General features: G+C 42.8%; 11 non-coding genes across 11 annotated transcripts; all 11 read right to left on the bottom strand.

Moving 5' to 3' along the window:
* Positions 1-3,339: 3,339 nt before the first annotated feature.
* On the bottom strand, positions 3,340-3,412 carry TRNAV-UAC (transfer RNA valine (anticodon UAC)). The gene has a single exon. It is a non-coding gene; the product is annotated as a tRNA-Val (tRNA).
* Positions 3,413-3,509: 97 nt separating this feature from the next.
* On the bottom strand, positions 3,510-3,582 carry TRNAV-CAC (transfer RNA valine (anticodon CAC)). Its single transcript has one exon. It is a non-coding gene; the product is annotated as a tRNA-Val (tRNA).
* An 86-nt stretch (positions 3,583-3,668) lies between these two features.
* On the bottom strand, positions 3,669-3,741 carry TRNAV-AAC (transfer RNA valine (anticodon AAC)). The gene has a single exon. It is a non-coding gene; the product is annotated as a tRNA-Val (tRNA).
* A 768-nt stretch (positions 3,742-4,509) lies between these two features.
* TRNAI-UAU (transfer RNA isoleucine (anticodon UAU)) lies at positions 4,510-4,582 on the bottom strand. The gene has a single exon. It is a non-coding gene; the product is annotated as a tRNA-Ile (tRNA).
* Positions 4,583-6,007: 1,425 nt separating this feature from the next.
* Positions 6,008-6,080, bottom strand: TRNAV-AAC (transfer RNA valine (anticodon AAC)). The gene has a single exon. It is a non-coding gene; the product is annotated as a tRNA-Val (tRNA).
* A 768-nt stretch (positions 6,081-6,848) lies between these two features.
* On the bottom strand, positions 6,849-6,921 carry TRNAV-UAC (transfer RNA valine (anticodon UAC)). The gene has a single exon. It is a non-coding gene; the product is annotated as a tRNA-Val (tRNA).
* A 3,554-nt stretch (positions 6,922-10,475) lies between these two features.
* Positions 10,476-10,548, bottom strand: TRNAV-CAC (transfer RNA valine (anticodon CAC)). The gene has a single exon. It is a non-coding gene; the product is annotated as a tRNA-Val (tRNA).
* A 10,594-nt stretch (positions 10,549-21,142) lies between these two features.
* Positions 21,143-21,215, bottom strand: TRNAV-AAC (transfer RNA valine (anticodon AAC)). The gene has a single exon. It is a non-coding gene; the product is annotated as a tRNA-Val (tRNA).
* A 768-nt stretch (positions 21,216-21,983) lies between these two features.
* TRNAV-UAC (transfer RNA valine (anticodon UAC)) lies at positions 21,984-22,056 on the bottom strand. The gene has a single exon. It is a non-coding gene; the product is annotated as a tRNA-Val (tRNA).
* Positions 22,057-22,155: 99 nt separating this feature from the next.
* TRNAV-CAC (transfer RNA valine (anticodon CAC)) lies at positions 22,156-22,228 on the bottom strand. The gene has a single exon. It is a non-coding gene; the product is annotated as a tRNA-Val (tRNA).
* An 86-nt stretch (positions 22,229-22,314) lies between these two features.
* Positions 22,315-22,387, bottom strand: TRNAV-AAC (transfer RNA valine (anticodon AAC)). The gene has a single exon. It is a non-coding gene; the product is annotated as a tRNA-Val (tRNA).
* Positions 22,388-25,115: the final 2,728 nt, after the last annotated feature.

The raw sequence follows: 25,115 nt of genomic DNA, 5'->3' as shown, positions 1-25,115 counted from the left end.
CTGCTTCTCTGGGTCACATGTCTCCATTCCTCTGTTTCTTCAGGTGCACTTCGAATTTCTTCTCTTTCTGTAACATGAAGAGATAATTCTGCTCTGTCCAAGAACTCTTCACCTTCCTTAATGATCTTCAACGTAGCTAACCTCTCTTCGAGATTTTGCAACTTTTCGTCCAACAGGGACACAAGCTTGCATTTGTGGCATGTGAAGTTTGGCTTTTCCACTGGTAAGTCTGTGAACATGTAGCAAGATAGGTGTAGAACAAGCATTTCATACACCCTACCACCCACAGAGTTCAGGGAAGGTAGAGAGAATGAACGGGACACTAAAATTGAAAATACAGAAAACCATGGAACAAACCCATAAACCATGGCCAGAGTGTCTCCCATTAGCATTATTCTCAGTAGGGTACACACCCACGGGGAAAACTAAACTGTCACCCTTCGAGATACTGTTTGGAAGACCACCGAACACAGGGTTGTACTACCCACAGGTCTTAACACTCAATGTGGATAATTTGACAAGTTATGTAATCCAGTTGCAAAAGCATTTAACTCAAATGCATTCTCTAGTTTTCTCTTTCATTCCAGATCCAGATAGTGTGGAAGGAACTCACTGTCTTCAACCTGGTGATTACGTATATGTCAAGAAACACTCCAGAAAGACCCTTGAACCCCGATATCAAGGACCTTACCAAGTACTCCTAACAACGCCTACTTCTGTTAAGTTGGAAGGACGACCAACCTGGATCCACGCATCGCATTGCAAACTAGCCACAGGAGTTAACAAAGCATAAGAGTGCATAATGTTTTGGTTTGGTTTTGTTGCATTATCTGTAATAATGGTAGCTGCGTGGGACAGTCTAAATGCTCCAATGTCCTTGAATAATAAGTTTATACAACATCATGAAAAATTACTGAATGATTGGTCAAATGACACTCAGTCTCCAGCAGATTGCTGGATCTGAACACATTCACCAGTATCAGCCACTAGTATTCCGTTCCTTGTTATTCCTATGCCACCCGAGGAATTATTTGCCTGGACCAGTTGTTCTGATACACTTGCTAATAATGCCACAAATAATGTGAAGTTATGGAACACAACTGTTGGAATACCTATTGTGGGATGGGTAGGATACCCTTGGTGGCAGGGTAATCTTTCAGGAAGTAATACATACCTTCAATATCTGGCATATAAAGGGGGGGCTTGGGTACCCAGGAATAGAACTCGATTAACCTACCTGGGGCAAATTCCAATGTATGGCCTACAAGTTAGTTTTAATGTAACTTCCCACTCTACTGATGCCTTCAAACCAATACTGCTAGAAAGAAGGTTGCATAACACGTCCTGTGAGTATTCCAATTTATTTCCCCAGGGCAACAATGAAACTTGTTTTAATATTTCAGGTAATATACCTTGCAATGAGTCATCTGGATATGAGAAAGGAACTCCCACCTGTGGAAATCCCGATGTAGGGAATTGTAGCCCTTTAGGACAACTTCCAAATTGGTGTATGCTTCAGAATGTATCTGCGCTCATAGATTTAGTTCATAGACTGGTATTACAACATTCAGCCCTATGGGACCTACCTAGTGACATGTACTGGATATGTGGAGACAATGCATATAAATGGTTGCCAGTAGGGGTAAAAGGTGCTTGTACTCTGGGTCGTTTGACTCCAGCTAACTTTGTTATTCCGAATGACCAGTTGAATACTCAGAGCATACCTAAACACACGTTGTACAAAAGAGCTGCTGACAATACACCTCACCTCTCTGGGAGACCACATATAGTGCAGATGAGTGTGGCTAATAAAATTGTCAGTTCTATTTTTATTTATCCTATGATTACTCAAATGTGGGATAAATTAGTCAGGGCTACAGATTACTTAGATGACCAAATATGGGATATATTGGATATATTGAACACCACCGTTGCTGTCCAAAATCAGCTCATCATAGCCACTAATCAGCATACCATAGTATTAGATTATTTAACTGCAGCGCAAGGAGGTATGTGTCAAGTCATCGGACCAGCTTGCTGTCATTATATAGATCCCAACAGCATTATAAAGTTAAAATTGAAAATAGAGGATGTTCAAAAACTTAGAGATCAGTACGATAAAGACAATGATCGTACTAAGGATAGTTGGTGGTCAGATACATTCTCCTTTCTTAATCCAGCTAATTGGTTTAAGGGTATTGGAGGCTGGATAGCTGGGATTATACTAAGTCTATTATGTATTGTTGTTTGTATCTTCGTAATATATGTGCTATTGAAACTTGTTTTTTTGTGTATCTCTGTATGCAAGAAAAGATGTAGAAATAGATAAGGAAGTTTGACTGTAAACAACAAGAATTTAACTATTATTCCTTTGAGTCCTAGATTGACATCTCATTTCTGGCATGAAGGAGCGTACTCTTGCAATGATGGACGTGGCTTCAGTATCTGGGGGATGGAGAAGGTAGAAGACCTGTCTCCCTTGGGCAACCCGTCGGCCTGGGATAGTACCTGGTGAACGAGCCACTATCCGCTGTTGTTGCAGGATCCAGTGTTCCAGATTGTGGAAAATGAAGATGTCAAAGGGGGGAATGATAGGAACTGAAGGAGTTAAATTGAGTTCTGTCTATGTTGCATTCTCTTGTTTAAAACCTTATCTGTTCTTCGAGGAGATGTCTCAGACATCTCCCTTGTGAACCAAGGTCAAATACCTCTGCTTTTTCACCTAAGTGACTTTCTTTGTAGAAAACAAGTTGTGAAATCATTTGTACTGCGCATGTCTGTAAATGTTTAAATTCTTTACTATAAAAGACGGAAGCCTAACTGATAAGCCAGAGGTGTCTTGGCAGGCATCCCGAGTGGTATTATACAGCCCGTGTCTGTGTTATCCTTATCGACGGAGCAATTGATTAGAGACATATGGTGCTTCACACCTAAGAACATCGGTCCTTCAGATGAAAGAGTAATCTGAGGGTTCCCGACAGCACCTTGATCCTATCAGGTGTTACTTGAATTAGGAACACTTAGACACTGTCAAAAACACACATGCTTGCCAAAAGCAAAAACGGGTAGAAATAATCACATTGGTAAAAGTAATGCTCATTAAACCAGCAATAGAATATGCTAACTAAGGCTAATTAAGCCAACAATATACGTTTGTGATCAAAATAAAGAAAAGCCACATGTTTCTGCCCGGGATCAAAACAGGGAACTTTCAGGAGGATGGCAAACAGGACAATCACTACACTACAGTAACCAGACAAGAGCGTTTACTGTGGTCATGGCAAGCATTAAAAATCAAGCACTCATTGTCAAAAGTGCTAGTTTGCAAGAGAAACACTGTGTTTCTGCCCAGTTTCGAACTGAGGACCTTTCGCGTGTAAAGCAAACGTGATAACAACTACACTACAGAAACCTACCGATTCAAACAAACAAAAAATGCTGTGGTCATGGCAAGCAATAAAGAACAAGCACTGAAAGTCAAAAAGATCGTTTTCCAAGAGAAAAAGCTGTGTTTCTGCCCAGTTTTGAACTGGGGACCTTTCGCATGTGAGGCGAAGGTGATAACCGCTACACTACAGAAACCGGATGCAAGTGATTACTGTGGTGACAACAAGCAATCGAGATCAAGAACTGAAAGTCAAAAGCTTGGATACCAAAGGGTAACAGCGTGTTTCTGCCCAGTTTCGAACTGGGGACCTTTCACGTGTTAGGCGAATGTGATAACCACTACACTACAGAAACCGGCTGCGGAAGGTTACTGTGGTCATGACGAGCCATCGAGAACAAAGACTCAACGTCAAAAGCTTTAATATCAACGCCTAATTTCATGCTTCTATCCAGTTTCGAACTGGGGACCGTTCGCGTGTGAGGTGAACGTGACAACCATTACACTTCAGAAACTCAATGCAAAGCTACAGATGTTTAAACATGCTGAAATGAACTTGAAAAAGAAAAAAACAGCCAGCCAAACTCAAGAGATCTTCCTCTATGTCTGAAGACAGGACAAAGTGCATTTTGCAACACAGGAACCTTTCACTTGTCAGGCTATTGGAGAAAAAGAACAAACAGGGAAACAAAACCATGCTGCACAAAACATTCTCATGCCTTTGTCCAAAAGCCAAAAAGAAAAAGCACCTAGATGCCTGCTTTCGCACCTTGATCCTATCAGGTGTTACTTGAATTAGGAACACCTAGACACTGTCAAAAACACACATGCTTGCCAAAAGCAAAAATGGGTAGAAATAATCACATTGGTAAAAGTAATGCTCATTAAGCCAGCAATAGAATATGCTAACTAAGGCTAATTAAGACAACAATATACGTTTGTGATCAAAATAAAGAAAAGCCACATGTTTCTGCTCGGGATCAAAACAGGGAACTTTCAGGAGGATGGCAAACAGGACAATCACTACACTACAGTAACCAGACAAGAGCGTTTACTGTGGTCATGGAAAGCATTAAAGATGAAGCACTTATTGTCAAAAGCGCTAGTTTGCAAGAGGAACGCTGTGTTTCTGCCCAGTTTTGAACTGAGGACCTTTCGCTTATAAAGCGAACGTGATAACCGCTACACTACAGAAACCAAGCAATTCAAACAAACAAAAAATGCTGTGGTCATGGCAAGCAACAAAGAACAAGCACTGAAAGTCAAAAAGATCGTTTTCCAAGAGAAAAAGCTGTGTTTCTGCCCAGTTTCGAACTGGCGACCTTTCGCGTGTGAGGCCAACGTGATAACCGCTACACTACAGAAACCGGATGCAAGCGCTTACTGTGGTGACAACAAGCAATCGAGATCAAGAACTGAAAGTCAAAAGCTTGGATACCAAAGGGTAACAGCGTGTTTCTGCCCAGTTTCGAACTGGGTACTTTTCTCGTGTTAGGCGAACGTGATAACCACTACACTACAGAAACCGGCTGCGGAATGTTACTGTGGTCATGACGAGCCATCGAGAACAAAGACTCAACGTCAAAAGCTTTAATATCAACGCCTAATGTCATGCTTCTATCCAGTTTCGAACTGGGGACCGTTCGCGTGTGAGGTGAACGTGACAACCACGAAACTTCAGAAACTCCATGCAAAGCTAAAGATGTTTAAACATGCTGAAATGAACTTGAAAAAGAAAAAACAGCCTGCCAAAGTCAAGAGGTCTTCCTCTATGTCTGAAGACAGGACAAAGTGCATTTTGCAACACAGGAACCTTTCATTTGTCAGGCTATTGGAGAAAAAGAACAAACAGGGAAACAAAACCATGCTCCACAAAACATTCTCATGCCTTTGTCCAAAAGCCAAAAAGAAAAAGCACCTAGATGCCTGCTTTCGCACCTTGATCCTATCAGGTGTTACTTGAATTAGGAACACTTAGACACTGTCAAAAACACACATGCTTGCCAAAAGCAAAAACGGGTAGAAATAATCACATTGGTAAAAGTAATGCTCATTAAACCAGCAATAGAATATGCTAACTAAGGCTAATTAAGCCAACAATATACCTTTGTGATCAAAATAAAGAAAAGCCACATGTTTCTGCCCGGGATCAAAACAGGGAACTTTCAGGAGGATGGCAAACAGGACAATCACTACACTACAGTAACCAGACAAGAGCGTTTACTGTGGTCATGTCAAGCAATAAAGATCAAGCACTCATTGTCAAAAGCGCTAGTTTGCAAGAGAAACGCTGTGTTTCTGCCCAGTTTCGAACTGTGGACCTTTCGCGTGTAAAGCGAACGTAATATCCGCTACACTACAGAAACCAACCGATTCAAACAAACAAAAAATGCTGTGGTCATGGCAAGCAATAAAGAACAAGCACTGAAAGTCAAAAAGATCGTTTTCCAAGAGAAAAAGCTGTGTTTCTGCCCAGTTACGAACTGGGGACCTTTCGCGTGTGAGGCGAACGTGATAACCGCTACACTACTGAAACCGGATGCAAGTGCTTACTGTGGTGACAACAAGCAATCGAGATCAAGAACTGAAAGTCAAAAGCTTGGATACCAAAGGGTAACAGCGTGTTTCTGCCCAGTTTCGAACTGGGGACCTTTCGCGAGTTAAGCGAACGTGATAACCACTACACTACAGAAACCAGCTGCGGAATGTTACTGTGGTCATGACGAGCCATCGAGAACAAAGACTCAACGTCAAAAGCTTTAATATCAACGCCTATTGTCATGCTTCTATCTAGTTTTGAACTGGGGACCGTTCGCGTTTGAGGTGAACGTGACAACCACTACACTTCAGAAACTCCATGCAAAGCTAAAGATGTTTAAACATGCTGAAATGAACTTGAAAAAGAAAAAAACAGCCAGCCAAAGTCAAGAGGTCTTCCTCTATGTCTGAAGACAGGACAAAGTGCATTTTGCAACACAGGAACCTTTCATTTGTCAGGCTATTGGAGAAAAAGAACAAACAGGGAAACAAAACCATGCTCCACAAAACATTCTCATGCCTTTGTCCAAAAGCCAAAAAGAAAAAGCACCTAGATGCCTGCTTTCGCACCTTGATCCTATCAGGTGTTACTTGAATTAGGAACACTTAGACACTGTCAAAAACACACATCCTTGCCAAAAGCAAAAACGTGTAGAAATAATCACATTGGAAAAAGTAAAGCTCATTAAACCAGCAATAGAATATGCTAACTAAGGCTAATTAAGCCAACAATATACGTTTGTGATCAAAATAAAGAAAAGCCACATGTTTCTGCCCGGGATCAAAACAGGGAACTTTCAGGAGGATGGCAAACAGGACAATCACTACACTACAGTAACCAGACAAGAGAGTTTACTGTGGTCATGGCAAGCATTAAAGATCAAGCACTCATTGTCAAAAGCGCTAGTTTGCAAGAGGAACGCTGTGTTTCTGCCCAGTTTCGAACTGAGGACCTTTCGCGTGTAAAGCAAACGTGATAACCGCTACACTACAAAAACAAACCGATTCAAGAAAACAAAAAATGCTGTGGTCATGGCAAGCAATAAAGAACAAGCACTGAAAGTCAAAAAGATCGTTTTCCAAGAGAAAAGCTGTGTTTTTGCCCAGTTTTGAACTGGGCACCTTTCACGTGTGAGGCGAACGTGATAACCGCTACACTACAGAAACCGGATGCAAGCGCTTACTGTGGTGACAACAAGCAATCGAGATCAAGAACTGAAAGTCAAAAGCTTGGATACCAAAGGTTAACAGCGTGTTTCTGCCCAGTTTCGAACTGGGGACCTTTCGCGTGTTAGGCGAACGTGATAACCACTACATTACAGAAACAGGCTGCGGAAGGTTACTGTGGTCATGACGAGCCATCGAGAACAAAGACTCAACGTCAAAAGCTTTAATATCAACGCCTAATGTCATGCTTCTATCCAGTTTCGAACAGGGGACCTTTCGCGTGTTAGACGAACGTGATAACCACTACACTACAGAAACCGGCTGAGGAAGGTTACTGTGGTCATGACGAGCCATCGAGAACAAAGACTCAACGTCAAAAGCTTTAATATCAACGCCTAATGTCATGCTTCTATCCAGTTTCGAAATGGGGACCGTTCGCGTGTGAGGAGAACGTGACAACCACTACACTTCAGAAACTCTATGCAAAGATAAAGATGTTTAAACATGCTGAAATGAACTTGAAAAAGAAAAAAACAGCCAGCCAAAGTCAAGAGGTCTTCCTCTCTGTCTGAAGACAGGACAAAGTGCATTTTGCAACACAGGAACCTTTCATTTGTCAGGCTATTGGAGAAAAAGAACAAACAGGGAAATATAACCATGCTCCACAAAACATTCTCATGCCTTTGTCCAAAAGCCAAAAAGAAAAAGCACCTAGATGCCTGCTTTCGCACCTTGATCCTATCAGGTGTTACTTGAATTAGGAACATAGACACTGTCAAAAACACACATGCTTGCCAAAAGCAAAAACTGGTAGAAATAATCACATTGGTAAAAGTAATGCTCATTAAACCAGCAATAGAATAAGCTAACTAAGGCTAATTAAGCCAACAATATACGTTTGTGATCAAAATAAAGAAAAGCCACATGTTTCTGCCCGGGATCAAAACAGGGAACTTTCAGGAGGATGGCAAACAGGACAATCACTACACTACAGTAACCAGACAAGAGCATTTACTGTGGTCATGGCAAGCATTAAAGATCAAGCACTCATTGTCAAAAGCGCTAGTTTGCAAGAGGAACGCTATGTTTCTGCCCAGTTTCAAACTGAGGACCTTGCACATGTAAAGCCAACATGATAACCACTACACTACAGAAACCAACCAATTCAAACAAACAAAAAATGCTGTGGTCATGGCAAGCAATAAAGAACAAGCACTGAAAGTCAAAAATATCGTTATCCTAGAGAAAAAGCTGTGTTTCTGCACAGTTTCGAACTGGTGACCTTTCGCGTGTGAGGCGAACGTGATAACCGCTACACTACAGAAACCGGATGCAAGTGCTTACTGTGGTGACAACAAGCAATCGAGATCAAGAACTGAAAGTCAAAAGCTCGGATACCAAAGGGTAACAGTGTGGTTCTGCCCAGTTTCGAACTGGGGACCTTTCGCGTGTTAGGCAAACGTGATAACCACTACACTTCCGAACCCGGCAAACAGCCAGTCACAGTCAAGAGGTCTTCCTCTATGTCTGAAGACAGGACAAAGTGCATTTTGCAACACAGGAACCTTTCATTTGTCAGGCTATTGGAGAAAAAGAACAAACAGGGAAACAAAACCATGCTCCACAAAACATTCTCATGCCTTTGTCCAAAAGCCAAAAAGAAAAAGCACCTAGATGCCTGCTTTCGCACCTTGATCCTATCAGGTGTTACTTGAATTAGGAACACTTAGACACTGTCAAAAACACACATGCTTGCCAAAAGCAAAAACGGGTAGAAATAATCACATTGGTAAAAGTAATGCTCATTAAACCAGCAATAGAATATGCTAACTAAGGCTAATTAAGCCAACAATATACGTTTGTGATCAAAATAAAGAAAAGCCACATGTTTCTGCCCGGGATCAAAACAGGGAACTTTCAGGAGGATGACAAACAGGACAATCACTACACTACAGTAACCAGACAAGAGCGTTTACTGTGGTCATGGCAAGCATTAAAGATCAAGCACTCATTGTCAAAAGCGCTAGTTTGCGAGAGGAACGCTGTGTTTCTGCACAGTTTCGAACTGAGGACCTTTCACGTGTAAAGCCAACGTGATAACCGCTACACTACAGAAACCAACCGATTCAAACAAACAAAAAATGCTGTGGTCATGGCAAGCAATAAAGAACAAGCACTGAAAGTCAAATAGATCGTTTTCCAAGCGAAAAAGCTGTGTTTCTGCCCAGTTTCGAACTGGGGACCTTTCGCGTGTGAGTCTTACGTGATAACCGCTACACTACAGAAACCGGATGAAAGTGCTTACTGTGGTGACAACAAGCAATCGAGATCAAGAACTGAAAGTCAAAAGCTTGGATACCAAAGGGTAACAGTGTGGTTCTGCCCAGTTTCGAACTGGGGACCTTGCGCGTGTTAGGCGAACGTGATAACCACTACACTACAGAAACCGGCTGCGGAAGGTTACTGTGGTCATGACGAGCCATCGAGAACAAAGACTCAACGTCAAATGCTTTAATATCGACGCCTAATGTCATGCTTCTTTCCAGTTTCGAACTGGGGACCGTTCGCGTGTGAGGTGAACGTGACAACCACTATACTTCAGAAACTCCATGCAAAGCTAAAGATGTTTAAACATGCTGAAATGAACTTGAAAAAGAAAAAAACAGCCAGCCAAAGTCAAGAGGTCTTCCTCTAAATCTGAAGACAGGACAAAGTGCATTTTGCAACACAGCAACCTTTTATTTGTCAGGCTATTGGAGAAAAAGAACAAACAGGGAAACAAAACCATGCTCCACAAAACATTCTCATGCCTTTGTCCAAAAGCCAAAAAGAAAAAGCACCTAGATGCCTGCTTTCGCACCTTGATCCTATCAGGTGTTACTTGAATTAGGAACACTTAGACACTGTCAAAAACACACATGCTTGCCAAAAGCAAAAACGGGTAGAAATAATCACATTGGTAAAAGTAATGCTGATTAAACCAGCAATAGAATATGCTAACTAAGGCTAATTAAGCCAACAATATACGTTTGTGATCAAAATAAAGAAAAGCCACATGTTTCTGCCCGGGATCAAAACAGGGAACTTTCAGGAGGATGGCAAACAGGACAATCACTACACTACAGTAACCAGACAAGAGCGTTTAATGTGGTCATGGCAAGCTTTAAAGATCAAGCACTCATTCTCAAAAGCACTTGTTTGCAAGAGGAACGCAGTGTTTCTGCCCAGTTTCGAACTGAGGACCTATCGCGTGTGAGGCGAACTTGATAACGGCTACACTACAGAAACCAACCGATTCACACAAACAAAAAATGCTGTGGTCATGGCAAGCAATAAAGAACAAGCACTGAAAGTCAAAAAGATCGTTTTCCAAGAGAAAAAGCTGTGTTTCTGCCCAGTTTCGAACTGGGGACCTTTCGCGTGTGAGACCAACGTGATAACCACTACACTACAGAAACCAGATGCAAGCGCTTACTGTGGTGACAACAAGCAATCGAGATCAAGAACTGAAAGTCAAAAGCTTGGATACCAAAGGGTAAGGCTGGTTTCACATTTGCGTTTTTTTGCGCTGGAAAAAAACGCATACCTGCGCATGCGTTTTTTCCCCTATATTTAACATGGGTGCGCATACCTGCGCGCTGGTAAGCGCACGGATGCGATTTTCATGCGCTGCGTTTTTTTGGGGTGTGCGTTTGTATTTTCCAGACGCAGCATGTTGCATTTTTTGGCCCTGCAAAAAAGCGCATGCGCACGTATGCGCACGTTTTGCGCTAAAAATGGCCATTATAGCCTATAGATGCGCATACGTGCGCACTCGCATGCGCATGTAAGCGTTTTTTTAGCGCTGCGTTTTTTTGGTAGTGTCCACTTGTTGTACTAGTTATAATCTTCTAAAGTCAAAAAAAAAAGTCTATATAAAGGAGGTGCCTGCCAAAACTCTGCCACTACTACACTGACAGATTGGAGAGCAGACAGTCAACAAGGAACCCATCTTCTATCAGCGAAGAATGTGAGTATATTACATTATATGCCTGTCCTTTTAAATTATGTATGTACTAATGATTTTTATTATTTTTACATGCAGTATGTCTTCAGAATCCGAGTATTCCCCATCGCGGCAGGAATTGGCGCAAGCAGACCGTGAGGTGATTATTTTCGTGCATCTGGTAAGTATATCTGCTGCTTCTCCAAATCTCTTACGTTTTTTTCTACTTTTTTAAGACATCGTCATCATCATCATCTTCTGCGGACGGGACTAGTGAGGGCAAAGAGCAGGAGCAGCGAAGCCAAGTCCCGGTGGTGATACGGAATGTATGTATCAAATGATTTGTAATGTTCTTTATTTTTTATCTTCTATTTTTACTCTTTTTTATGTTTCTTTTTTTGTAACGTTTTATTCAATTTAAATTTGATTATTCTAATGAATGTGTTTTGTCTTGGTTCCACAACGGGATGAAGACATCTACCTGGATAATGAGCAGCTCATCAGCCTGGTCCAGGATCGTTCGCCGTTGTGGGACAGCCGTGACCGGCTGCACAAGGACATTGTGGTGACCCGGCGGCTATGGAATGAGGTGGCCGCAGCGTTGATGGATGGCTGGGACAGCGCCACAGCATCCTCCAAAAAGGCGTTTAGTGAGTATTTCCCTGCTCTGTATTGTGCCGCAGTGACTGTTGTCCTTGACGGCACTGTTGGGTTTCGTGCTAGGTGTATTCTAGCAGGAAACCCAACAGTGTCATTGGGGTCTACAGTGACTGCTTTGAGTATTGTATTGCTACATTGTGCCGCAGTGACTGTTGTCCTTGACGGCACAGTTGGGTTTCGTGCTAGGTGTATTCTAGCAGGAAACCCAACAGTGTCATCGGGGTCTACAGTGACTGCTTTGAGTATTGTATTGCTACATTGTGCCGCAGTGACTGTTGTCCTTGACGGCACTGTTGGGTTTCGTGCTAGGTGTATTCTAGCAGGAAACCCAACAGTGTCATCGGAGTCTACAGTGACTGCTTTGAGTATTGTATTGCTACATTGTGCCGCAGTGACTGTTGTCCTTGACGGCACTGTTGGGTTTTGTGCTAGGTGTATTCTAGCAGGAAACCCAACAGTGTCATCGGGGTCTACAGTGACTGCTTTGAGTATTGTATTGCTACATTGTGCCGCAGTGACTGTTGTCCTTGACGGCACTGTTGGGTTTCGTGCTAGGTGTATTCTAGCAGGAAACCCAACAGTGTCATCGGGGTCTACAGTGACTGCTTTGAGTATTGTATTGCTACATTGTGCCGCAGTGACTGTTGTCCTTGACGGCACTATTGGGTTTCGTGCTAGGTGTATTCTAGCAGGAAACCCAACAGTGTCATCGGGGTCTACAGTGACTGCTTTGAGTATTGTATTGCTACATTGTGCCGCAGTGACTGTTGTCCTTGACGGCACTGTTGGGTTTCGTGCTAGGTGTATTCTAGCAGGAAACCCAACAGTGTCATCGGGGTCTACAGTGACTGCTTTGAGTATTGTATTGCTATATTGTGCCGCAGTGACTGTTGTCCTTGACGGCACTGTTTTTTTTTTAACAACAGTGGACAAAGTACGAACACGTTGGCGTTCGATCAAGGACCGCTTCAACAGTGATGTTCGTGCTGAGGGCCAGGTTCGCAGTGGAGCTGCATCAAGGACCAGAACTAGATACCGTCACTATCACGCGTTGCAGTTCCTAAGACCGGTCCTTGCCACGAGATCGTAAGTATTATAAATTTTGGGTTTTTATTTTTATTAATCTGTGTTTTTCTAATCCACAGCTGATGCTTCTTGTAAAGGCATTGTAGTAATGATTTTCCTTTATTCCACAGCACCTGGAGCAGCACCCTGCAACCTGGCCCTGGAGCGGTCCTTCCTCGGACGTCCTCTGACCCGTCCCAGCCATCCGACAGCCAGGAAGCACCTTGCAGGTCAGCCACACACACAGCTGGTGACCAGGAAGCTGGGCCATCAGGTGTTCCCCTGTCCCAGGTCTCTGCCACTGGTTATGCGGGCACTACCCGCCAGCGGCAGAGGGCCTTGGACAGGAATGTCTTGCCCGAGTTTATGCATTTGAGCGAGGTCTTTAATTCCAGCCTCAAGTCACTGTCCGACAGAGTTGAAAGCGGTTTTGCACTCATGGAACGTGGTTTTAACCACTTTGAACACCGCTTCAATTCTGTAGAACAGCGCCTTGACCGTCTGGAGGCCGACCTCAACAGACCAGCACAACATTTTTTTAGTAAGATTGAAAAGGGCATGGCGGAACACCTTAGTCCTGAGCAACAGCTGAATGTGCTGCAGGCCTGCAACAATGCTTTCTTGCAGGCTATGCAGCATAATCGGTACGGTCAGCAGTCAGTGGTGTCATTTCCACCTGTGCCACCATTGACTCGCTTCACCTCACTACCGACTTGTGCTGCATACCACTGCACGGACACCTCTATTCAAAGCCAGGACACCCACCGTTACACCACCACAAGTCTGAGTGCAGCTGGTCACTTCACCGACACCACCATGGCAAGCGCTGCTCCTGTCTGGAGCACCACCGCCACTCCCATGCATGCGTGGAGCTCAGCCACCACTAGGCAAACATGGAACAGCCCTGCCGCTACAACAACATGTAGTAGCCCTGCCACCACCACTCTGCAAACCTGGACCATCACTGCCGCCACCAGTCCTCCTGCAAGGACGAGCACTGCCAACGAAGAGCAGCAGCAGCAGCCACCTCAGCAGCAGCAGCCACCTCAGCAGCAGCAGCAACCACCTCAGCAGCAGCCACCACAGCAGCAGCAGCAGCCACCACCGCAGCAGCCGCCACCTCAGCAGCAGCAGCAGCCACCTCAGCAGCAGCAGCCACACCAGCAGCAGCAGCCACCTCAGCAGCAGCCACACCAGCAGCAGCAGCCACCTCAGCAGCAGCCGCCACCTCAGCAGCAGCCGCCACCTCAGCAGCAGCAGCAGCCACACCAGCAGACGGGGGACCTACACTCAATATTTGCCCCTAGTTCAAGGCAAAATCTATCAAGGCGGGCATTGGGCCAAAGTCGGTCCAGGCACACAAGCCTACGGCGACATGCCATTACAACTAATGTACCTGAACAGATTTCCTCTCCTCCAAGTGTTCCTAGTTTAATTCCCTTAACTGGACTACCTTCCCCCACAAGTTTTGTTGCCCCTTCCCCTCAAACACCGTCTTCAACTTCAAGTGTTGCATATTCCCTGCACACCCCCAAATTGAAACCATCTGCCCCCAAACGCCGTAAAAAATAATTTTTTGGTTTACTTTTTTTGATTAAAAATAAATTTACATTTGTGGTTCACCATTAAAAAGTTTCATTAATGTTGTTTGCGCCGCTCACACACACTGATGGGTAAATACATGTTAAAAACCAACCCAAGGCCTAGTATAGTCATATGTGAAATACCACGGCCTAGTATAGTCATACCAAGGCCTAGTGTAATAACTCTAGTTTTACCAACTTGGATCTGGTTTCATGAAAAACAAACTGTTGAAACTTGTCTAAAAAATAAGTTTCTTTCTAGTTTCAACAGTTTGTTTTTTGTGAAACAAGATGCTAGTTGTTAAAAATCGAGTTATTACAGTAGGCCTTGGTATGACTATACTAGGCCGTGGTATTTCACATATTACTATACTACTAGCCCCAAGGCCTACTATACTCATATTTGAAATACCACGGCCTAGTGTAGTCATTCCAAGGCCTAGTGTAATAACTCTAGTTTTACCAACTAGAATCTGGTTTCATGAAAAACAAACTGTTGAAACTTGTCTAAAAAATAAGTTTCTTTCTAGTTTCACCAGTTTGTTTTTTGTGAAACAAGATGCTAGTTGTTAAAAATCAAGTTATTACAGTAGGCCTTGGTATGACTATACTAGGCCGTGGTATTTCACATATTACTATACTACTAGCCCCAAGGCCTACTATACTCATATTTGAAATACCACGGCCTAGTGTAGTCATTCCAAGGCCTAGTGTAATAACTCTAGTTTTACCAACTAGAATCTGGTTTCATGAAAAACAAACTGTTGAAACTTGTCAAGTTTCACCAGTTTGTTTTTCGTGAAACAAGATCCTAGTTGGTAAAAATCGAGTAGGCCTTGGTATGACTATACTAGGCCGTGGTATTTCACATATGACTATACTACTAGCCCCAAGGCCTACTATACTCATATTTGAAATACCACGGCCTAGTGTAGTCATTCCAAGGCCTAGTGTAATAACTCTAGTTTTACCAACTAGAATCTGGTTTCATGAAAAACAAACTGTTGAAACTTGTCAAGTTTCAACAGTTTGTTTTTCGTGAAACAAGATCCTAGTTGGTAAAAATCGAGTAGGCCTTGGTATGACTATACTAGGCCGTGGTATTTCACATATGACTATACTAGTAGGCCCAAGGCCTACTATACTCATATTTGAAATACCACGGCCTAGTATAGTTATTCCAAGGCCTAGTGTAATAACTTGTAAGTTGGAATGGAGCAGATTACATTCATCCACTCAATGCTGACTTGTATTCACCATTGACTTTCATTGGGGTTGGGTTTTGAGGGTTGTGTTTTGAGAAAATCACATACTTTTTTTTCAACTAGTTGCACAATTTTCTCTTGAAAAAATTTGGTTTCCTGATTCATGGCCTGCAGCTTTGCTCGTTCCAATATATTTCACGCAGACTAGCAATGCTGCATTTTAACTCGTATGTGTATTTACCTGCCCAGGTGTGTGAACATCAAAAAATTCAGTTATACATGGGTAGTTTTTTATTTAATTGGAGTTTAAAAAATATAGTGCACTCAGTAATGGTATCAAATAAGGTTTTTTATTACCATAAACAAACAAAAACATTACACCATTTCATCTTGCCAGTGCACCCGTCCTACATCAGAAATAAAGTAGGCCGCAAATTGGTCCCTCATTTGGCCAACTTCAACGGATGACCTGAGAGTGTGCTGAGTGAATTGAGGCAATGGGTTAGGAGCATCATCGTCCAGTTCAAAGGTCGGGTGCTCTTTAGCCATCACAAAGTTATGTAGAACCACACAGGCCTTCACCACCTCATCGACTGTTTCAAGTTTAAGATTAATGGCCGTGCCCAGAATTCGCCATCTGGAGACAAGAATCCCAAAAGCACACTCGACAGTTCTTCTGGCCCTGGTCAGCCTGTAATTAAATATTTTTTTGGTGTGGTCCAAGTCACGGCTGGAGTAGGGTTTCAGTAAGTTTCCGCACATTTGAAAAGCCTCATCGCCAACCATTACAAAGGGCAGTGGCGGAGCTTCGGTGTGAGGAAGAGGCCGTGGCATAGGGAAATTAAATTGGTTGCCATTAGTGTTGAGCATTCCGATACCGCAAGTATCGGGTATCGGCCGATACTTGCTGTATCGGAATTCCGATACCGACTTCCGATATTTTTTCAATATCGGAATTCGGCATCGGAATCGGAAGTTCAGTTGATTGACGGCCTGACGTCATCATGATGCGCGGTGTGTGCGCATCATGATGCGCCGTCATTTCGGGCCTTCCGGGGGTCTCTGCCGGCCTGCCGGGGGGCTGTGCCGGCCTGCCGGGGGGCTGTGTGGACTGCCCGGGGTCTCTGCCGGCCTGCCGGGGGGCTGTGCCGGCCTGCCGGTGGTCTGTGCACCCTGTGGGGGTCTGTACCGGCCTGCCGGGGGGCTGTGCCGGCCTGCCGGGGGGCTGTGCTGATGTCCGGGGGTCTGTGCAAGCATCGTCCGATGGGACTACAAGTCCCATCGGGCGATGCCTGCTACCATGACAGTGATTGACACATTAGCCAATGATGGGACAGTAGTAGTCCCATCATCCGGCTAATGTGTTAAATGTTAAAAAAAAAAAAAAAAAAAAATACTACATACATACTACATACATGCTACATACATACTACATGCATGCTACATACATACTACATGCTACATACATACTACATGCATGCTACATACATACTACATATATACTACATACATACTACATACATGCTACATACATACTGCATGCTACATACATACTACATACATACTACATACATACTACATGCATGCTACATACATACTACATATATACTACATGCATGCTACATACATACTACATGCTACATACATACTACATATATACTACATACATACTACATACATGCTACATACATACTGCATGCTACATACATACTACATACATACTACATACATACTACATGCATGCTACATACATACTACATGCATGCTACATACATACTACATGCATGCTACATGCATGCTACATACATACTACATGCTACATACATACCACATACATACTACATACATACTACATACTACATATATACTACATGCATGCTACATACATACTACATGCTACATACATACCACATACATACTACATACATACTACATACTACATATATACTACATGCATGCTACATACATACTACATGCTACATACATACCACATACATACTACATACATACTACATGCTACATACATACTACATATATACTACATGCATGCTACATACATACTACATGCTACATACATACCACATACATACTACATACATGCTACATATATACTACATGCATGCTACATACATACTACATATATACTACATGCATGCTACATACATACTACATGCTACATGCATGCTACATACATACTACATACATACTACATGCTACATACATACCACATATATACTACATACATACAATACATTCATACAATACATACATAGACATACAGTACATATAACATAGAGTAACATACTTACCAATACTTGTCACATTGTTCCCCGAAGCCATTGTCTTTCCGGAATAAATATTAACATAACAAACCACAAAAATACTCACCCACGATCCGAAGCAGTCCACGAGTGTGTCCCACGACGATCTTGGGTAGAGAACTGCAGCATCAGATGATGCTGCCGTTCTCTACGGGCTGCAGGAATCCAATGACGGAAGGTAGGTATCCTTCCGCACTGTATTCCTCCGCCACTTAGAAAAAAAAAAAAGTCCCTAGTCTCACTTTATGCCATTGCTGCGTGGGAATTTCCCACACAGCAATGGCATAAAGTGAGACTAGGGACTTTTTTTTTTTTTAAGTGGCGGAGGAATACAGTGCGGAAGGATACCTACCTTCCGTCATTGGATTCCTGCAGCCCGTAGAGAACGGCAGCATCATCTGTTGCTGCCGTTCTCTACCCAAGATCGTCGTGGGACACACTCGTGGACTGCTTCGGATCGTGGGTGAGTATTTTTGTGGTTTGTTATGTTAATATTTATTCCGGAAAGACAATGGCTTCGGGGAACAATGTGACAAGTATTGGTAAGTATGTTACTCTATGTTATATGTACTGTATGTCTATGTATGTATTGTATGAATGTATTGTATGTATGTAGTATATATGTGGTATGTATGTAGCATGTAGTATGTATGTAGTATGTATGTAGCATGCATGTAGCATGCAGTATGTATGTAGCATGCATGTAGTATATATGTAGTATGTATGTAGCATGTAGTATGTATGTAGCATGCATGTAGTATATATGTAGTATGTATGTAGCATGTAGTATGTATGTAGCATGCATGTAGTATATATGTAGTATGTATGTAGCATGTAGTATGTATGTAGCATGCATGTAGTATGTATGTAGCATGCATGTAGTATGTATATGGTATGTATGTAGCATGTAGTATGTATGTAGCATGCATGTAGTATATATGTGTTATGTATGTGGTATGTATGTAGCATGCATGTAGCATGCATGTAGTATGTATGTAGTATGTATGTAGTATATATGTAGTATGTATGTAGCATGTAGTATGTATGTAGTATGTATGTAGCATGCATGTAGCATGCAGTATGTATGTAGCATGCATGTAGTATATATGTAGTATGTATGTAGCATGTAGTATGTAGCATGCATGTAGTATATATGTAGTATGTAGCATGTAGTATGTATGTAGCATGCATGTAGTATATATGTGTTATGTATGTAGCATGTAGCATGCATGTAGCATGCATGTAGTATGTATGTAGTATATATGTGGTATGTATGTAGCATGCAGTATGTATGTAGCATGCATGTAGTATATATGTAGTATGTATGTTGCATGTAGTATGAATGTAGCATGTATGTAGTATGTAGTATGAATGTAGCATGTATGTAGTATGCATGTTGTATGTATGTAGCATGTAATTTTTTTATTTTTTTTTTACATTTAACACATTAGCCGGATGATGGGACTACTACTGTCCCATCATTGGCTAATGTGTCAATCACTGTCATGGTAGCAGGCATCGCCCGATGGGACTTGTAGTCCCATCGGACGATGCCTGCACAGACCCCCGGAGCCTGCACAGACCACCGGCAGGCCGGCACAGCCCCCCGGCAGGCCGGCACAGCCCCCCGGCAGGCCGGCACAGCCCCCCGGAGCCTGCACAGCCCCCCGGCAGGCCGGCACAGCCCCCCGGCAGGCCGGCACAGCCCCCCGGAGCCTGCACAGACCACCGGCAGGCCGGCACAGACCACCGGAGCCTGCACAGACCCCCTGGCAGGCCGGCACAGCCCCCCGAAAGGCCCGTACAGACCCCAGAGAGGCTGTACAAGGGCAGGAAAGGGTTTTTCTTATTCCGATACCGGAAGTCCCATAGACTTGAATGGGACTTCCGGTATCGGAATCGGCGATACCGATACTTTTTTTAAAGATCGGCCGATACCATCCGATACGATACTTTGAAGTATCGGACGGTATCGCTCAACTCTAGTTGCCATACAACCTCCGGCCCATGTCTGAGTTTTTAAAAGCCTGTGAGTCATTACCACGGCCAAATGCTCCAATGTCCACTGCTACAAACATACATCCGGCATCCGCAATCGCCATGAGTACTATTGAAAAGTACTTTTTGTAATTATAGTACTCAGATCCCGTTCTTTGGGGTTTGATGATCCGTATGTGTTTACCATCAACAGCTCCCAAACAGTTGGGAAAATTGCATACTGTCCAGAATTTGTCAGCAATTTCCATCCACTTTTCAGCGGTGGGCAGGGGCATAAATTCTGGACAAAGAACATTCCAGAGAGCCCGGCAGGTGTCAGCAACAATTCCAGACAAGGTAGAAATTCCAATACGGTACTGGAAGTGTAGTAAAGATAGGGTTTCTCCAGTCGCCAGGAATCTGTGAACAGACAAAGAAGTAAAATTAATATTTATGTATATTATTTTAAAAAACTATAAAATAAAATATTAGTACATTCACGAAAACTAATTACCCAAGGTTTTGAATACTAAATTTAAAAAAAAAACATCAGACCGCACCCCTTGGTTTTTAAAACATACCGTAATGTCACCAGTAGCCGTTCCTCAGGAGGAATCGCACGACGGAGCTGTGTGTCCTGTCTCCGGATGGATTGTTGGACACGAGCAAGCAAATCCATGAAACTTTCGTGGGACATCCGGATACAATCTGTAAATTTCTCCGGGTTTGACTGGAGCTCGCTGTAGAGGGTGTGGTATGCCCCACGGCTCTCCCGGAGTTCAACAATCGGATGTATCCACATACGCCGCCGTCTTCGCTGCCTCTCTCTCTTCCTTTGTTCATGGCAAGCAACTGCATACGTCTGAGCCATCACGATGTCCAAATCCAAGTTGAAGTGAAAACTCTTCCAGCGCAGATCCATGGTCACGAGAAGAATCAAGCAAATGTGAAGAATACTGTAGACAGGGTCTATATATTAACATACCACACCCACAATGCAGTCCCATTGGTCTTGTGTGTTGTTGATTGGTTGTTTTTTCTTTTTTGTGGGGTTTTTCCAAAATCTGTAAAAAAACGCAAACGCACAAAAAACGCATACAAACGCACAAAAACGCTGCGTTTTTTTCCTGCATGCGCATAAAAATGCTTGAAAAAAACGCAGCATTTGTATGCATTTGTATGCGTTTTTTTAATGCGTTTTTTTGCGGGAAAAACGCGCTGCAAAAAGAATCAAGTGTGAGACTAGCCTAACAGCGTGTTTCTGCCCAGTTTCGAACTGGGGACCTTTCGCGTGTTAGGCGAACGTGATAACCACTACACTACAGAAACCGGCTGCGGAAGGTTACTGTGGTCATGACGAGCCATCGAGAACAAAGACTCAACGTCAAAAGCTTTAATATCAACGCCTAATGTCATGCTTCTATCCAGTTTCGAACTGGGGACCGTTCGCGTGTGAGGTGAACGTGACAACCATTATGCTTCAGAAACTCCATGCAAAGCTAAAGATGTTTAAACATGCTGAAATGAACTTGAAAAAGAAAAAAACAGCCAGCCAAAGTCAAGAGGTCTTCCTCTATGTCTGAAGACAGGACAAAGTGCATTTTGCAACACAGGAACCTTTCATTTGTCAGGCTATTGGAGAAAAAGAACAAACAGGGAAACAAAACCATGCTCCACAAAACATTCTCATGCCTTTGTCCAAAAGCCAAAAAGAAAAAGCACCTAGATGCCTGCTTTCGCACCTTGATCCTATCAGGTGTTACCTGAATTAGGAACACTTAGACACTGTCAAAAACACACATGCTTGCCAAAAGCAAAAACGGGTAGAAATAATCACATTGGTAAAAGTAATGCTCATTAAACCAGCAATAGAATATGCTAACTAAGGCTAATTAAGCCAACAATATACGTTTGTGATCAAAATAAAGAAAAGCCACATGTTTCTGCCCGGGATCAAAACAGGGAACTTTCAGGAGGATGGCAAACAGGACAATCACTACACTACAGTAACCAGACAAGAGGGTTTACTGTGGTCATGGCAAGCATTAAAGATCAAGCACTCATTGTCAAAAGCACTAGTTTGCGAGAGGAACGCTGTGTTTCTGCCCAGTTTCGAACTGAGGACCTTTCGCGTGTAAAGTGAACGTGATAACCGCTACACTACAGAAACCAACCGATTCAAACAAACAAAAAATGCTGTGTTCATGGCAAGCAATAAAGAACAAGCACTGAAAGTCAAAAAGATCGTTTTCCAAGAGAAAAAAAGCTGTGTTTCTGCCCAGTTTCGAACTGGGGACCTTTCGCGTGTGAGGCGAACGTGATAACCGCTACACTACAGAAACCGGATGCAAGCACTTACTGTGGTGACAACAAGCAATCGAGATCAAGAACTGAAAGTCAAAAGCTTGGATACCAAAGGGTAACAGCGTGTTTCTGCCCAGTTTCGAACTGGGGACCTTTCGCGTGTTAGGCGAACGTGATAACCACTACACTACAGAAACCGGCTGCGGAAGGTTACTGTGGTCATGACGAACCACCAAGAACAAAGACTCAATGTCAAAAGCTTTAATATCAACGCCTAATGTCATGCTTCTATCAAGTTTCGAACTGGGGACCGTTCGCGTGTGAGGTGAACGTGACAACCACTACACTTCAGAAACTCCATGCAAAGCTAAAGATGTTTAAACATGCTGAAATGAACTTGAAAAAGAAAAAAACAGCCAGCCAAAGTCAAGAGGTCTTCCTCTATGTCTGAAGACAGGACAAAGTGCATTTTGCAACACAGGAACCTTTCATTTGTCAGGCTATTGGAGAAAAAGAACAAACAGGGAAACAAAACCATGCTCCACAAAACATTCTCATGCCTTTGTCCAAAAGCCAAAAAGAAAAAGCACCTGGATGCCTGCTTTCGCACTGATAGGAACTGAAGGAGTTAAATTGAGTTCTGTCTATGTTGCATTCTCTTGTTTAAAACCTTATCTGTTCTTCGAGGAGATGTCTCAGACATCTCCCTTGTGAACCAAGGTCAAATACCTCTGCTTTTTTGCCTAAGTGACTTTCTTTGTAGAAAACAAGTTGTGAAATCATTTGTACTGCGCATGTCTGTAAATGTTTAAATTCTTTACTATAAAAGACGGAAGCCTAACTGATAAGCCAGAGGCGTCTTGGCAGGCATCCCGAGTGGTATTATACAGCCCGTGTCTGTGTTATCCTTCTCGACGGAGCAATTGATTAGAGACATATGGTGCTTCACACCTAAGAACATCGGTCCTTCAGATGAAAGAGTAATCTGAGGGATCCCGACAGTTTCCTGGCGCCCGAAACAGGGACCTGATATAGGCACCTCTCCAAGACTACCCGATCTACAGACCACTCCAGTTACTGATGAAATTGTGAACAGCAGACCTAAACACCTGGCCAGGTAAGAGATCAATTTTTCTCTTCTCTGCTCTTTATAATCTATCATTATAACTAAGGTCCGTATAAAGGGGAATCTAGTAGAGGAGGGGGCCGTAAAATCAGGTCCATATAAGAACTCTGAGGAAATCGGGTGTGACACGCATATGTAATTTCTGCTCGAATGAGAGGTTACTGTAGGTTCTGTCTGTGCACAGCTATTTTTAGAAAAAGAGCTGATGCAAATCAAAATGGGAGAGGTCTGACATTACGGAATATAAGGCTGGGTGAACAGTTCATACTGCGCAGCCCGGACGGACAAGTTTTTCACAATAGACGATTCCGCACTAGAAATAGAGGAGGTTGTTGAGTGACTGCCTTGATTTGAAGGACTGTGAAAAGTAGACAAATAAGCTGCACAGTAGGTATTCGTTCAAAGAGTGGTGATATTGCCTAACTGGGTCATGTGACAGCGTCCTTTCGGGGAGGTCACCGCCTAAGCTTAAATCAACACCCTTTACGAATAAACCTTGTGACAGATAAGAGTGTGATAGAATGAGCACAGGACCACGAAATGAGCCTGTGACAGGATATGACTGAAGAACCCCGATAGATGGACACTTTGTTTACAATCCTGTGTGTTGTGGGAGTATTTCTGTTCGGATGCTACATAGCATATAAGTACACAAAACACGTAGTACACCGAGGAACAGACACTCCATTTAGCCTGTTAGCACCTTAGGAAGAAGGTAACGAGGTATAGTAGAGCCTAGTCTTGAGCTTACCCAATACACCACCTAAGGCAGGGGACTAACAGGAAGACAACAAGAGAAACAGGATAAGAATAAAAGATAAAATGGGGAACAGTCAGGGAAAGACACCTGAAGAAGGAAATCGGTTATGTGATATAATTGAGGATAGATATGGAAGTAGTGCAGCAAAGAACCTGGAAAAAGTATTAATCAAATCCAAAGTGCAAGATAGGCAGGCTGTGTGAATCCTTGTATATATGTCTATGAGAACCTCTGAATAAGATGAGAGATGAGTAATTGAGTAAAAAAAAAAAATAAATAAAAAAAAATCAGTGAATGAGCACGTATGAATGAATCATCACACATCATTTTTGTGTCAAGAGATTTGTGACCTTTCTAGTTGTGGTGGAATCCCGGACAGATGCGTTATAGATAATTCAAATCTACATCTGAGACTGAATGAATTGAGTAATGATATAGTTCGTGTTATATGTGGCATTACATTGTAAAGTTTCCTGAATGCATTTGGCCAGAAAAAGGGCAAGGCATGGTTAATCTCATTATACAGTTATCTGCCCTTACAGTGAAATCCCGTGATTTTGAGTTTCTTTGTAGAAATTGATTTTGATAAGTCTAAAGAACTACAGAATTCTGTGAAGGACGACGCTGCATTCTGATGGGAGGGGTGAAGGATGGCGCTGCGCAGTTTTTCTTCTCCCTTCGCTCTTATCTCTGCTGAGTGTGAGCTGTGCTCAAAATTCTCTGTAATTCTATCCGTAAGGTACACGCTGAAAGATTTGTGCATTTTAAAGCAACAGTACTTAATTGAAGATTGGAAGTTAAAAGTAAGATATGGTGCCTAATTTAGAAGGGAATTGTAAGTGATTGCTTGGTCATTAATGTGTTTGAACCTGCTTCTAGTTGTGTGATTGATTTGTATAGCAAATTGTGTCAAATTACAAGAGACAGAGAAGGAAGGAAGCAGTAAAACAAGTGGGACAAATATTGAAAAAGGCAAAAATACCAGAGTGTGAATGTTTGGATGTACAAAAAGGCACAGACAAGGGAAGAAAATAGCAAG

Source organism: Dendrobates tinctorius, unplaced genomic scaffold, assembly GCF_039654945.1.
Source record: "Dendrobates tinctorius isolate UK_male_01 unplaced genomic scaffold, ASM3965494v1 ptg000432c, whole genome shotgun sequence".
NCBI lineage: Eukaryota > Metazoa > Chordata > Amphibia > Anura > Dendrobatidae > Dendrobates > Dendrobates tinctorius.
Note: the sequence above shows the minus strand (reverse complement) of the source record. Positions and strands in the feature narration are given on the sequence as shown.